Raw genomic sequence first — 16,495 nt, forward strand, 5'->3', positions numbered from 1 at the left:
TTCCAGCAGCTTCTCACAGAAGCCACCCCTGTAACCCCCCCTGTTACCAAAACCTTGCCACGCAAACCCAATACATTAGCATTTCACCAAATTGTCTGAAAATATTGCTTTATAATAGAAATGTGAAGGAATTGGTTCTGGACCTCTTAAGATAGATCTTCAGGGAGTGGTTAGGCTTTCTTTTTAACTTTTTTTTTTAAATTGGCCTCCATCAAGTAATTTTGGGTATTTCCAGTATGTTGATTACATACTGGAATAGTAAAACTTAGAATACATATCACTTAAACATGAATACATTGACATTTTTATTCCTGAGGAATTTTATTCCTATATCCTGAAACTGTCCTACATTCCTGCACAGACTTTAAGTTATGTGAAGACAGGGAAAGATTTTTTTTCCCTGAGTTTTGTTAGGCTGCTTTGATCATGCTTACATTTTTAGATGACACTTCTTGCGAAAGGTAATGCACATAGCATTATGAGTCAGTGGCTATTGATCTTGTCATATTAAAAATGTTTGAAAGAGCTTTTAATCTACCCCAGTGCCTGTCAAATAAGCGTAGTTAACAGTCACTGCCTTTACAGAAGTCTTTGTATTCTCTCAAGGAGGACTGGATGTCTTCCGGATCCAGGTAAATTGTGTGCACAACAATACTGAGTATTTTTATTTCAAGAATGATTTTTCTTGTTTCCAAATGAGTTTAGCATATGATTTTGTTCATTTGAACAAAAATTCTTACTTGTCTAGGGAACTGTCTACAATGCAAGGAAGATTTCAGTCCAGTTAAGTTTTCTTCAACCATAATTGTGTAGCAGAATTATGTATTGAGAAGTAGGTTTATGTGAAGAAGAATATGTACGTTCACTTTGCTGGTGAACATGTAGATTATCTTTTCAGTGCCTGTATAGAATCCTGGTATAATTCAGGTTGGGAGGCATGTCTGGAGGCCACCTAGTCCAGCTTGCTCCAAGCAGCCCCTTAAACGAGGTTGCCCAGGGCCGTTTCCACTTGAGCTTTGCATATGTCCAAGGATGGAGATTTCACTACATCTCTAGGCAACCTGTTCCCTTGTCTGACCACCATCACAGAGAAAACTTTTTCCTTACAGCTAATCAGAATTTCCTGTCATGCAGTTTGTGTTTACTGGCTCTCCCCTTGTCACTCTGCACCTCTGAGAATAGCATGGTCTGTCTTCTGTATGCCTTCCCTTTAGGTAGTTGAGGACAGCACTAGTATCTTCCCTTGTATTTTAGTCAATGATTAAAAGCAGAAAAACGTTCAAGTTGCCATTTTGTTTTCCTGTGGGAAGTGTAATACGGAAGTCTTTTGCATCAAAAGTCTTCTGTTAGCTGAATTTTCTAATGATAAGAGTTTTTCCCCTCCCTTTTTAAGGGAGTGTAGTTCAGTTGAAGTTGTCCATTAGATGGTAGTGGAAAGTATAAAACACTTGAATTACGTCTCTCTGAGAATCACAATTCCATTTTGAATCCAGATACTTTCAGCTTGAAGGGTTTTGTTCTTTCAGGCTCTCTTCCAACAAAATATCAAAATCTTGTGTGTGTAAAGCAATATTTTATAGGAAAAACTTGAGCTTTGCCATTCAATATAAAATTTGGTTTTGACTTAATTTTGCCAGAAAGCTTTTAAGCAGATGTTTAATACATCTGGATGCATTTCTGCTGCTGCCAGAGGAATTGTACCCTAGTGTTTTCTGAAAGTGATGGCCTTAATCATGTTTTCCAAGCCTTCTGAAAGTTCGTCTTTGGTATGTTCTAAGTTGTGGCAGTTTCTGATGTTCCAAACAATTTTGATTTGGTTGGAATTATTGACTCTTTTTAATAACCAACTAATTTTTCTTTACTACTACACCAAGAAGCATAAAATGAGTGTAGTTTTTGTGTGATTTTGAAATATTAAATTTGAACTTGCTTTGGAATATTCAGAAAACAAAACAAAAAGGCAGGAGGAGTTTCTATATTGAACTGTGGTGTTTGGTTCTGATGTATCAATTTAAACAGGTTTAACTGCTCAAAACATACCATGCGTAAGCAGGCACACTGCAGTACTTTGACAATAGGACCTTACTGCCTTGGTATTATGGAACAAACATGAAATGAGACGGTTTTATCTTCTAAGTTTTATAAAGAAGCATTTTGTTGTTTGGAGGCTTATATGATTTAAAACATAAAAAATGCTGGTATTTTCAAATTAGTAAAAAAGAAAGAGAATCAAATACGATTTATTGTGGCCTCTCAAACAATGTAACTCAACTTGTTCAGATGCATAAAATACGATGAGATTCTTGGGGCCCAGTGTTTGAAGCTGATGAACATAGCCTCATGGCTTTAATTTAGTTTGCATCACACCTCAATGTGTTTGACCTGGCTTGAGCCTTTTAAAAGGACAAGACTTCTTCACCTTCTCAAGCTCATTCCTTGGAGGACAAGTTCTGAAAAAGTCTTTTCATCTTGGAAGGTTTTAAAATGGCTCATTGTGGCAGCCAGAGGCAAACCCTGTCCAGTGCTTGGGCTTGGGTTCCCAAGGGAATTAAAAGAAAAATGAGAAGAATTTTACAACTTAGTTTTTAGGGGTAACAACATTGATTAAAAGTTAATACAGCTAAGGTTAGAAGGACTGTGTGAAAGCACTGAAAATTTCTTTTCAAGTGTTTCTCATGACACACTGAAAGTACTCGTAGCAACTATCACCAGGGAGACCAGTGAAATCTTGAAAAATCCTAAGGTCAGATGTGAGCACCAGGAGGCATTCCATCTTGATTAACTGGGCTTTGGACCGAGCAATCCTTTTCCTCGCCATTTCAACATTTTTTTTAAATGGCTGAAGAACACCGTGCTTTAGAATAAAGTAATTCTTCCTTGCTGAAAAAAGTTATACAGATACAGACAGTGTTACGTAAGGCTAGCATGGGCTGGCATCGTAATGATCTCAAACCTCAGAGTAAGCTGTCAGGATACCAAATGGCTGTGAAAAATAGTTGTGATGGACACACTTAATGCATATTAGGCATGAGTCCACAGTCTAACAGCTTGCAGCTTCTTTACTTTTTAAATGTGTAAATGGCCACCTCCTGCAGGCCCTGCCTTTTTTTTTTTTTTTTCCTTTTTAACTTAATGGGAAATTTTATGTAAGTGAAAATTTTTTTGTTTGGGTGCCATGACACAGAGTTGTTAAATGCAAAGCCTGGAGATATGTTGAAGGATGTGTTGTTTGTGTTTGTTTTATTCTTAGCTTGTAAGTTGGGAAGAAGTATTTCACAATACTCTTACAACTATTAAGTAAAAAAGGATATTGGAAATTCAAAATGTGTAATTGGCAAATCCTGGGAAAATCATCAAAATGATTGATTGATGATTGAAAGGATGACTGCTGGATCCAAATGCCCTGTTTCTCTAAAAGCACTCAAATAGTGGGTATGACACCCATGGTGGCACTGTCAGAGATTTTCCATTTGTTTTTATTTTCTTGCAGTTTTTCCTTGAAAGAGAGTACCTTTGCATCTACTTCTTCATACCTCTTAGGTGCCTCCTTTTTTTCAAGTTGATTTTGCTGTGTCCAGGGCTTCACTCTACTGCATTATACTAAGTCTTAATGTATATTGCTGGCTTGAGGTTTATCTGTAACTTTTGCCAATTTTATACTTGGGTTCTGGGAAATGTGCACTGATGGACATCACACCCTGGCTCACTCTCCAGTCAGTTGCCATCCTTCACTCATCTGACACGTCTTCTGTTTTGTGACCTTTTTATTGCTGCTTTTTAAATCGAGAGCAATAAATAGGCCATCCGGCATAAGAAGTGGGGTTAGCTGTTTTCTGCTATTGATTAACTTATGCATGAACACACTTTTTAATTTGTGTGGATAAACAAAAATGAAGCAGCCAGGCCAGCAGCTCATTTCTTACGTAACATTTCCAAATGAGTCTCTTTGGGCTGCAGCCTGGATTGGTCGGTCTGGCTTGTATTGATGAAACTTAGCGGTAGTGGAAAGATGTGGCAGCTGTTAGTGTTGTAACTGGTTTCACTGGTCTGTGGCCTGATGAGCTCTGCATAAAACAAACAGGTAGAAAAGTCACTGGGGTTTGTTCTGGGATGGGGGCATCCTTTACATTCTGGAATAAATCAGGTCTCACTGTAGTGACTGCTGTATTTAAGTTTTTGCTAAGAGGGTCTTCAAGGTGACCTATGCTGCTGTTAGCAAACAGGGTGTGAGGTTGCAGACCACGCCATTTGAATGCCAACGCACTTCTGCTGCTGCCTTCCTGATCCCCCCATGTACGCCCTGACGAGCTGACAGGGTTTGGCAATTCCTGGGGAGCCGTCGCCGAGCGGCTCTGCTGGCTGCAGCCCAGCTGAACCCCCGGCAGTGACAGGGAGAGCACGGCTCTAGTGGGGACACGGAGCTTTGTGCAGGGCACGCCTGTCCAGGTGAGGCCAGCCCATGCAGGAACGGTGGTGAGGTTGCAAAGAGGATGGTAGAGGGGGTGAAGGTCTGCGTAGGAGCAGGTGACTACCTGTGCTGTGTTCCTAGAGGGCTGGAACAGATCTTCTTTCCTTGGGATGGCGGTTGTAAGGAGAAGAAAACAACAAAGGAAAGCAGAATGCGTTCTTATAGAATGGACCAGATCAAATGTCTTAGTGTTGTATCGCTTGCCCAGTGTCAGGATGAGGTGTAACACTAGAAGGAAAGAAGTATCTGTTTTAAGAACTATGCCTGGTGATGCCTACAGTTGCAGGGAAGCTACCAAAGGATTTATGGCATTTTCCACTGGATTTCATGCTCATACTCCTAGATTATTCATCTTTGGTATACAAAAAAATTCAGTATAGTTCAGAGCTGTCAGTGTTTACAAGGGATGTCTTAATTTTAAATTAGTAAACTATCCCTAATATTTTCAGTTTTGCCTTAAAACTCATAATTCTGTGGCTTTCAGATGCTGCTGACACCATCCCAGTTGTGTAATACCATATCCCTAACTGCCTTTGTGCTGATCTTAGTTTCAGCTTAGAACAAGGCTGAAACTTCTTACTGAAGTTAATGATGCTCTTACACCACCTTAATAAAGGATTGGAAAGTTTTCAAGGAAAGAACTGATTTTGTTCTGGAAATGAAAATATTTTTAATACTGAACTTTCGTACTATATGAAAGGACAAATTGATTTGATGTTAAATTTTGAAAACAGAAAAAAAAATCTGATTTTTCCTTTTATGTAATTTGCAGAGCTTTGGGGTTTGGATGAGGGGAATGGATTGTTTGGTTCACCTTGGGTATTCATAGTAGAATTGCAAAACACAAGAGTAGGAAATAACTTTTTATGAGACTTCTGTAAATGCCTATAATATGCCTTTAATAACAGTAGCCCTTCCCATTCTAAGGAAATAAATACCATGGCATTTTCTGAGAAATACATCCTGTACCATTTAATATTTTAGCTTTATAATAAAATGCTCATGAAAAGAATGCAGAATTGCATAAAAATATGCTCTTTGCTCTCAATAATAGGAGGAAATGCTTGTGACTTAAGAGACATTTTTTACTTTTAGTGATGGTGATGGTGGAAGTATGTTCTGCAAGACAGTCTTCTCATAGAACGCAGGAAAATAAATCTTTCATTTCCCCAATTTGCTCATAAGCCATCAGTTTGTTTGCCAGGGTTAGAAGATTCAAGGAACCTCAAGATGGAAAGGATTGGGTTGGTTTGTTAACTCGCTTTTTAAATATTTGATTCTTTACTGCCTTGATTCTTAATGGGGAGAACATGGTAATTCTGCATTTAAAAAGGACTGGGCTGGCAGTGTCACCTTATTGGATCATTTCCAGACATTATAAATTACTTAACTGAATTAATTACATAGATGATTTATATGTTCCCAATCTGGTGACAGCAGGGATGGTTTTGACTTTGGAAGGTTGCTTTTGTTCGGACTTACAAGCTGTGTGTATCTCAAGTGCTTTTCTTCACCTGGGCTTACGCTGAAATCTTGCTAGTCAGTTTACTTCCACATGTATTTATAGCAGACTTCATTCAGGTTGTATGCTCATTTTGCTTGCCTCAGATGATACTGTACGGTGCAGTGACTGCCACAGAATGCACATCCCGAAAAACCTTGCTGTAGCCAGTGCCTTGGTTGCTGGCTGGGCAGCAGGCTGCCTGTGCCTTCCTGGCATCTCCAGTTATGCCCTGGAGCAGGAGATCTTGAACCCTCCATCTCCGGGAGGAACCTGAACTCTCCTACTCTTAGGCAGTACCCTGAGTTCCTGTCCTCCAATTATAGGTTGTGGTTTCCTCACCAAGCCTTATTTATTCCCTAGACTGTGTAATTTTGTTCTTTTTGGAGCAAGGACGTGCTGGATTTAGAACAAAACCTGTACAAAATAAGCTTTAGCTTTGAAAACAGTAAAATGGTTTAAGTGCAGTGCGTGTTTACTAGGTGTTTAGCCAACATCGGATGAGCTCAGATCCTTCTCTGCAGCTTCCCTCGTTGCTACTTTGTTTCTGGGAGCACCGACACTTTAGAGAACCCGTGGCAACTCATCCAGCCTTTGCAGCAAAGGTGCTGTTTATCCTGTCAGGGTAAGTCTTTGGTCTGGTTGTGCCAGCTCTTGCAAAGCAAGATTTGCACCTAATTGGAGACAGAGGAAATCAATTCCTTGAAGCTAACAGCTTGGCCCATTGTATTTCAGGAGTACACTTAAATATTCTTATCTGGAAACCCGTTGTGTTGCTTCCATGTTTGCTCTTCCCACAGCCCTATTCAATTTTGGCATTAAGATGTACAATAACTGCTTTATTAGACAATGCTGAGTTAGGGAGTCTCAACAACTGGCTTAGGCTGCAATGCCTTAACTATTTTTTTGCATAGCAGCTTTCTTAGTATCCATAGCTTTATTGTGTATCACTTCTATTTCACAGCTTATATCACCCATCTTTTGAATCATGGCTGATAAATTGATATGGTTGTTACTCCAGGGGCAGAATATGGTCCTATCATGGCATTTCTAGTAGGTGTGCTGGACTCAGACAACACAATGTGTTTTTCTTTATAGCAGCTTTGCAAAATATGCGATACTTCTGTCTTTGAAAAAGCAAAGAGTGATCTCTGTGCATCTACTGGAATGTTTTTTAAGACCTTCCTCTACAGGTAAACTGCTTCCATCATCTCCAATAAAATGGACGTTAGTAAACATTAAAATAAGCCACTCAGAACAAAAGCTTAAACACCTGCAGCTAGAACACAACATGACAAAATCACAATGAAATGTATGATATGTTAATGGTAGGTAGGGAAGAATTTAATGAGGCACTTGGCCACTTTGAGTTGAACTACCAGTGACTCCACAATGACAAATGACTCATTAATGGGCTACAATTAAAAAAAAGGGGGGGGGGGGAAGTGGGCTGGCAATACAAAGGGTGAAGGAGATCATACCTTGTAAGAGTTACTAGAGCACTGAGGGAAGACCTCAGTTTGATCCTGACCATGGCTGGAGGCAGACATCATGTTGTGGTTAAGTCCGCTGTATCAGATCTCTGCAGATCTGGATTTCTTTCTAAGCTTTCCTGCATGACTTGAACAATGTAAAGCAGGGATGGTACTTTCTTTGTCATCCTGTTGATGGTAAACTCTGGGAGAATGTTTTGTGTTATTCTGTATTTGCACATCATTTAGCACAGTGGGGTTCCTTCTCAGCTGGGGTTTCTGGGAGCTTTTATGCTTAAGGAATAAAATAATTTTGTCTACTTCTATTATTAAACCATGCACATCTTCAAAAAAATGAAGATGACAGCTAACTTTTTTTGTGCCGTGGTAATAAACTTAATACACTTAGCTTTCTTATTTAAATATATACTTGATACTGAAGAGGATTAACCTTGACCATAAATATCCCACCAAATCTTCTACACTCAAAACCTGCTTTGAAGGAAAAAGAGTTTGTAGTCCTCTAATGTGGAAAGAGTTAGGCTATTAAATGATAGTCACAAATCTCATTAAAAAAATAAAGTCAAGATGCTGTCAGTATCAGCGCACTCCCTGAGTGCTCCCATTGAAGATGTTCTTTGCAGGGGGTGCTGACAATTCAGGTGAGGTATAGTTTTTTCCAGTTGACAGAACTAGGCAAAAACTTCCAATTACGAAATGTGGTAGAAATCTTACAGGGGATTCCAGTGAAGTCAAGCTTCTTGTGTAGGTATTAGCATCCTCTAGAAAAGCCTCTTGCTGATTTGCATCAGGAAACCCCAGTTCTTTTCTGTAATGCTGGCATGTTGTACAGTACAACAGAAGTCCTGAATGTTCTTCATGAGGTTGCTGTGGTATATTCTTTTCTGCCCACTTTCTCAGAGCCAAGCTGGGAGCATAGTGCAGGTTGAATTAGCTGTTCTGATAAAAGCAACCAGCTCTGCCTCCATCATGTAGCAGAAATGAAGGTGGTCCTTGTACATCATTTCCATTTCTAGAATCACAGAATATCCTGAGTTGGAAGGGACCCATGAGGATCACCGAGTCTAACTTCTGAGTCCACACAGGGAAACCTAAAAGTTAAACCATATATCTAAGCATATTGTCTAAATGCTTCTTGACCACGGCAGGCTTGGGGCCATGACCACTTCCTTGGGGATCTTGTTACAGTACTTGACCACCCTCTCAGTGAAGAACTTACTCCTAATATCCAACCTGAACTTCCCCTGATGTCCTGATGATATGGAAAGGAAGGAACCACGGATGCCTCAGGAAAGAAGGTGATGAGGAGCACATTTCCATGAAAACTACCCATAACTGCAGGACATGCAGGAAAAACGGCAGCTGGGAGGCAGCTACACAAATTTCTGTGATGGCAACAAGCTGTTCATGCCCAGGCTCTGTCCTGGAGCTTTCCAGTCCTGAGCAGGGAGGAGGTATGGATTTAATGGCAGAAGCATGTACTTGTGCCCAGAATCATGTGCCCTTTAACTCCAGTGCTCACAGGGAGTCACCTCCAGCACAGATGAAGGTGACATGTTCTGCAGATACAGGAATGACTGAGCTTGCTGTAAAGTGGAGGACACCATGTTTCACCCTTTTCCTCTGTTGAAGGCCGTGTGGCCCACCACAACGGTATAATTGGGAACTACTAAGCTGTTACCTAACACTATACTTAAAGCTTCTGTGATGGGCTTCATGGTTCTCCAGTTATAGCTGAACCCTTTGAAATATGTTAGGCATTTCATGTGCAGTATCAGCTCCTACCTGGTAAAAATCATAGTGACATCTAGAAGGTATGTGAGTCTGTTTCCTTTTACAGTTTTAATGTCTCTGATTGTATTCAACAGTTGTTCCTAAGGTGGTTGTGGCTGTGCTGCTTCCTCATACCTGAGATGGTAACCACAAGAATAAGGCTGTTGTTTATATGAATTTTTTTTCCAGTTGCTGATGACAGATGACAAATTTAAACAGTTCAACTTCGATTTATTAGAGGGTGAATGTTCAAGTGTGAGTGTATTCTGTCTTTAGCAGGTTTCAAAGAGTATACTGTTGGTTGATAGTAACTGTTGCATTCACATCTATGATCCTGAATCTCCTTTCTTGTTACTTTTTGTTTAGGAAAAAGAAAGCTAATGACAATTGTAGTGTTGATGGCCAGAGGCAAGACCTAGTTCTGGATGTTACTAGAGCTTATGAAGTTAAACTTGTGTCTCTACAAGGCTTGAAGGCGAAGAACCACAAGTGAGGACATGATGCCTCCTTCGGCAGAGTCAGCAGTAGAACTCACTTTGGTTTCATTGATGCAAAACTGGATCTTAAGTCTCTTCATTCTTGTATGTTTGTCTTGGTTTTAGTTTTCATTGTTTTCTGAACTTAAAATTTTTCACCTAATACTAATTCATAGCACTGTTTTAAAAAAAAAAGCATCAAAACACAATGAGAACTGTAACCATCCTTGAAATACTGAAAAAATTGTGCGCTGGGTTTGTACTGAACTGTCAGTGGTGCCTTTCGCAAGACTGTGTTGTGTCTCTGATTTGCTTGTCTTGGATCTTAGAAGTGTTTCTCCATACATGAAAACTGAGAGGCTTAGGTGATCTATCTGAGATTAACTAAATCCCAATGCATGGAAAAGTTTCCTCTTGCTAAAGGTAAACTTTCAATGAAAGACACCATTACTATTTTAATTATTCTTCTTTTATTTACTTGGCTTTTTATATAAAAATGTAAATATAGTGCTGCCTGGGCACTTGGACATCTGGGCCTTTTTGCTCTCATTGCATCGTATTGACAGATGGTTCTGTTAAAACCCAAATACTCCTGCTTGCAGTCTGGAGCACCATCTTCTTACACTGGACTTGGGGAGCATGGTCGTCTTGTTTTTGTGGGGGTCAGGCTTTTCTGAGTCATTGACTATCTGAAGAGTGGGCTTATGTTTCACTCTAAGTGCCTGTAGTCCCATTGGTGCCAAACTGACTGCTTGTATTATTCATGCTGGAAATATATGACTCTTCACAGGGTCATGGCTGCGTAAGAAATTTTTATATTATGCATGAAAGTTTTTGTTGTGGCAACTGCCAGTGGGTTTTGGTGACACTACTGCTATGAACATCAGAAATAAATTATGGTTTAGAAAATGTGCATCACTTCAGAGTTTAAATTCATGCTTGCTTTTCTGACTTCCTCAATGTATTGGGGTTTTACTAACAGAGTTATGCTGGCATTTTGAGAAGCTGTCTTAGAATTCTGAGTTCTTAAATATGCAAAGCTACCCATCAGCATTCCAGTTTGCCTCTCTTTTCCAGCCAGTTCCCATTTGCTTCTTAAAAGCCTCAGAAGATAATTTTTTTCACTCAGTATAAGAGGAATGTGCTTGTTCATATTCCTTTATCCTTCAGATTTTTAACCTATATTCCCAAGGAAACATGTACCACAAGGTCCTGCCATGTCCGTCTGCCCGGCTGCCTGCCCTCCTCTCTCCAGCACCTTTTGAACTGGCGGGCAGATCTCAGCCACATGAGTCAGAGGGTCGGCAGTCTGAAAGACAGGATGCTTCTGCGAGCTTTTACAATATGCATAGCTGTCTGTGGGAGGGAGGTTTTATTCCCATTCCAGCTAAGGGATGTGCTAATTAGCTCATCTTTCATTAGCTATCAGGAGACAGAAGCAAACAGGCTTCATCACTTCCACTTTTATTTTTTCCTTTCCTCTGCCCTTGCCTATACTTTTTGCCATTTGCTTCCCCTCTCCGAACAATGCCGCTCTCTTGGGAGATCCTTGTTGTTTGTCATCCTGTTATTTTGACCAGTACTCTTGTCTTTGCTTCACAGCTGCTTATCTTTTGAACTTTGCTTGCCTAAAAATTATTGGAGATGCTGCAGGGAGGCCAGCTGGGAGTCAGAAGAGCCATCGGAGCTGCAAGGTCTGTCAGGAAACAGGAAACCCAAGTTGTACGGGGAGGGGGTTCTACTGCGAGGCTGTGACCAGCGGAAAGTCTAATCCTGCCATCCTTTGCTTAAGTGACTGATCCTAGTTTGTGTGCTCAGGCTCTGGGAAGTCAGCAGAGGCTATCCGTGTGTGTAAGGAGTTGCTGGACCAAGTCCTTATTTTGAGAGCCAGCTAAATTGTTTCTTGCCTTTGTAATTGGTGCCAGCAGAAGCAGTCTGCGCGTGCTGAAAAAACGATGTACTTTGGTGAGCTAATCACTTGAATGTTCAACAAATGGCTAAGTGGTAAACTTTAAGCAGATTATGTTTCACTGAATTGTTTTCCCTGTTTGTTTTTTAAAATGTGAAATATATCACAACGTAATTTATGAAGACATGCCTTCGAGTAGAACCACAAACACTTATAGGGACACTTGTTTCAGAGAACATATGGCACATCCTATGAATTATGCACAGCCGACATACGGAGAATGGAGGCAGCCTAAGGAAATGATTAGACCTGTTATCGTAGCAGTGACTGTACATTATTTTCACTTGACTGGAAAAAAATGCAGTTTTACTCCCAAGATTGTTGCTTCCAGGTGCAATATATTAACAATGTGTATGAATGTTCAATGGTTGCTAGGAATTGTGGTGGTTTAGTTTTGGCTACAACATTAGTTCATTGAAAAGCTAGTTCTCTTCTGTGCTGAACCCTGTGTTTCTGATGTAGCTGTTACAGTCTCATTGCAAGAGTAGCGGCATAAAAATAGATCTCAATTTTTGTAAGTGTATTATTGTAAAACATAAGTTACACACCAGCAAATATCACACTCCAGATGGGTGGCTTTCAGCAAGTTTGTATTTACCGATTCCTGCTTTTCTTGATCTGAAAAGTAGACTTTATGGTTTTACATTCAGGTTAATTGCATTGTTCCACCAACAGGATTTGCTCATCCTCCAGCAGAAATGCTGTTAGTAAAATGCTGATGATGCAGAGTTTGGACTCTTCTGGGGTGAAGGGCCCAAAGGTTTTTAATTAAAATCCTGGCTCTGCTTCTGAGGATTGTCAGATGTCTTCCATAGCATTTACTTGCTGGAAAAAGACCTAAAACTGGCTTGTTCCACGGCAGCCTAGCCCACAGTGCTTCCCTGCAACCATACAAGTGTCCATGGGTGACTGGCCCAGGGCATTTGGGCCAGCTGTAGCAGTCACTGTTGGGTGGCCTTGCTGCTCCCGAATTTCTGCTACAGTTAAAAATAAATCCAGAGGTGATGTTTTAAATTTAGGTGGTTCCAGTTCGCATTGCAGAAGTGAAAAGCTTCTGGAGCTTCATCTGTGTGATTCAAGTATTGCAAAACCAAAGAAGCAGAAGTCATAGGAAAGAATGAGCTGCTTTTGCACCTTAGGGTTTCCAGCCAGACCTGCTGTACAGTGGGAACCTGACAGAAGCTTAAGCACCAGACTGCTGCCCTCAAGCCTATCTGAAAAGCACTTTTACCATCCATCATCTCCTCTTTTCTGATAGGGTTAGCCATTTAATTCTTCCCAGCTGACTGATACTTAAATAAGTGTTCTTCAGCCTCTTAGTTAGGTATGTTTCCCTGTCACACTTTCTCCTAGCCAGCCTCCTAGGAAGTGCTACTTGTTGATAATGAGCTAAATCAGAGTTCTTACTCCATGTTAACAATCTTAGTTCTGCCACTGTCTAGGTATGTGAAAGTATGTTGGCTAAATATATTAAAGTGTCTGGTTTGTACATACTGTTAAGTCCATAAAACTTCTGTGCTTCTGAACCATTGATAATGCTTTCTGGCTTTACCTTTCCTGAAGACATCTGTCAGAGCACTATATAATAGCTTTCACCATAGAGAATTCACACATGCCTCACAACATTTATATGCAAAAAATTTACAGAAAAGCTTTTACCTCTTCTGTGGAGGGAGAAGAGGAAAGGGCAGGAAGTGTCTCAGTCAAATGATGAACAACATTATTAGTTTAGGAAGGGGAAATTTATAGGTAAATCTTCACGTCCTTGTGTCTAGGCTAAATGGTGAAAGGTATTTATCTGACTGGTTCTCTGTCTGGAAATCCAGGGCACCTTCCTTTAAGAGAAGTTGGAGTGAAGGTGACTCTTCTTTTGAAATTACCAAGATTTAGAGCAGTGCTGCCTTGCTCTGCGTAGGTACGGGTTAAGGCAAGTGTGCCCATAATGATGTGCAAGACTGATAGATTTGGACATCACATATGCAGCTGTAGATGATGTAACTCTTAAAAGATGTTTAATTTATTCAGCTTGATGCCTCTAAAAATTGAGATCAGGGCTTGATCCTAGTTTTACTGCAAAGGAGTCCTGAATCAGAATCCTGGATGTTTTATCTTTCTTGTTCGTCGTATCAGCATCTGTAGAAATGAATATCTACACTGCAGGAGCATCAGGCAATTCTGCCTGGTAGTGTGTTGAACAAGATCCTTGTACAGTTGGTCAAAATTCAACATAAGATTTCAAAGATTTAAAATCAGAACAGAATATTTTTATAACGTCTTTTAAAAAGCTCTGACTGAATCAGACTTCTCCTGTGTTATGTTTAGTGAGGTCAAGATTTTCTAAGACAAAATGTATTCCAATGTCTTTTCAACCACCTTGGCTTTTGTCTGTTGCTCTGACACTCCTGCTGAGCTTTGACTACCCTTAAGTTGTGGATCTCTTGGGAAAAAACCAACCAAAACAGTTTCTAAAATGGGGTTGTGTTTGAATGGTAATATCTCTTACTAGATAACCTGATAGTTGAAAAAAAAAAACAAACAGATGAGGTTTAGGATGTAAAGATGCAACGGACTTGGAAGTAACTGAACAGGAAGCTTATTTGTCCAACGGCACACTTACTAAGAGGCACAATGACCTAGGAGCTAACCCTGCAGCTCTGCTGCCTGCTACAGCACAAGTCACCAGGCAGGCTTGCAATCAGAAAAATGTCCTTTTACCTTTGAAGCAAATATGTTTTTCCTTTTTGGGAGGCAATGAGAATGTCACCCTACATTTTAGAGGCACTTTTTATTCAAGAGTCACAAAAGGCTTGATTTCTTTGAGTCTGAGGATTTGAACTTGAACATAAGGATTTTCCACAATACTTTCTCCACTCTGTAAAATGCAGTCACTGTGCTGAGTTTCTTCAAACAAGTTGAAAAGTTTCAGGAGGACAGTTTAATAATAAATTTTATTTGTAAACCAGAATTGGCTTTAACTGCTGCTTTTCATCAACTACTTTCCGGATCAGATAGCATTTTTCAGACAGGAAGCAGAAAATGACAAAGCAACTTCTTACTATTCAAAAGCACCATTTAAATTTCTAGAGTTAGAATTTTAGACTTGCAGCCAAGATAATACAGAATAGCTACAACTTCATTTTGGAGCCTTCAAAGATGAGTAAAGTTACAAATTCTGAGCAAATCATACTGAAATGTAGATTGGTTGAAATGTTGCCAGACAATTTACAGCAGCTTTTCATACTTCAGATATTTTTACATGACTATGGTCTAGTTGTGTCATTCCTTTTTTTTTTTCCTCTTTCTTTCTTGTTTTCAGGCATTTTGCCTTCTGTAATGGAACCTCTTGCACTCTCCTCAACGGTAGCACTTAGTTCCTCTTGTAGCCCCAGCTGCTGGAAGTAGATGTAGACAGCTGTAGGGCTCTCCTGCTTTTGAGCTTGGACAAAAAACTGCTTGTGACTACGCAGATGTTTGTTTTGCACACTGAAGGCAGTGTTGCACACTACAATTTCCTCTCCTCATCCTACAGATGTCTGCATATTTGAATTGTAGAAATGGGCTTCTTGACACCTAGAACAAAATGTTTTCCTTAGGAAGCAGGAGGAAGTTATTAGTATGCAAACCTGCAGCAGAGCTTTCAAATGAGCTATTCCAAAAGTACTAGTGTGTGGGTAAGTGTGTCTTGTATTCTCTCTATACACAAATTGTTCACTCCTGGATTTCCTTTACCATCGATGCCAGGCATTGTGTCTGTCAGTGTGCTATGGGGTCAAGCCTATAGCTGGCAGGAGGAGGTGGTTTTGGTGTCAGAAATCTGCTCTCACTCACAGCTCCTTGTCCTGCTACTCAGTCGTTTCTTCAATGCTGTGCCCTTGTTTCCTGTGGTGAGACCTCAGACATGTCCTCCTGCCCATGCCTGACTTAATTCCCCAGGCACCACACTGGCGTGCCAATAGCTGCCTCACTTTATACAGTGCATTGGTAAAGACAGTGTAGAAGTTCACTGCAGTATTAATTGTATGTTGTTTTAATAAGGGCTGCCTCTGTGAGTCATGGCAGGTGAGCACCTGTAGCTTGGCGTCTCGTGTTAACTGCAGGAGACTAGAACAGAGTCATGATGAGGGGGAGCAGCTGAGGAAGGAGAATTGATTGCGAATTCTGAGGAGTTCGTCCACTCTGAGATGTACACTGATCTCTGTAGCTTTTACGTCCCTTGTGCCTGACTTCATTAAGGTCAGGAGAAGGAAAGAAGATACTCTGATCATCCCAACACGTTTCCTCCCCTACTGCAGTGTGTATGGAGTGGCAAAATCACTCTTTGCTGCTCAGCATATGATGGCAGCAAGAAGAGAGACCCTATCATCTCTTTTTTACTCCCTGGTGGCAGGCAGGCAGGAAAAGATGAGATGTATAAGCCTTCTCCCACACTCCCTCCATCCCCATTAGCCCAAGAAAGCTGAGTAGGAAAAAATGAGGGGGAAGGAGGCATCAGAGACTGAAAATGAGCTTTCAAGAAAGATTGACAACAGTGTCTGTGGAGCACAAAAAGGAGAGGACATGAGGGATAGGAAGAATAACACAGATGGGAACAGCAGTGTAATACCCCCTGGCACTTGGCTGTGTGGAATAGGGCTGCTCTGAGCCAGGGTCCATCACACGCTCTGCTTTGATGACCAGCAGCCAGTGCGAGGTCATGGCAGACACCTGGAAACAGCAGCAGTGACTCCTTGAGGGAAACACTTAGCTCAGAAGTTTAGAGGGGGAAATGCTTTTCATTCTCATGGCTTTTGATCCCTGTGCATTTCACACCTAGTT

At 40.6% G+C, this 16,495-nt stretch overlaps 1 protein-coding gene across 3 annotated transcripts in view; it reads left to right on the forward strand.

The window, feature by feature from the left end:
* The window catches only part of SRGAP1 (SLIT-ROBO Rho GTPase activating protein 1), a 151,227-nt gene that overhangs the window by 39,053 nt on the left and 95,679 nt on the right, over positions 1-16,495 (forward strand). The gene's annotated exons all lie outside the window — the stretch shown is intronic.

The sequence above is a fragment of the Haliaeetus leucocephalus genome, unplaced genomic scaffold (genome assembly GCF_000737465.1).
Source record: "Haliaeetus leucocephalus isolate CR32 unplaced genomic scaffold, Haliaeetus_leucocephalus-4.0 Scaffold151, whole genome shotgun sequence".
Lineage (NCBI taxonomy): Eukaryota > Metazoa > Chordata > Aves > Accipitriformes > Accipitridae > Haliaeetus > Haliaeetus leucocephalus.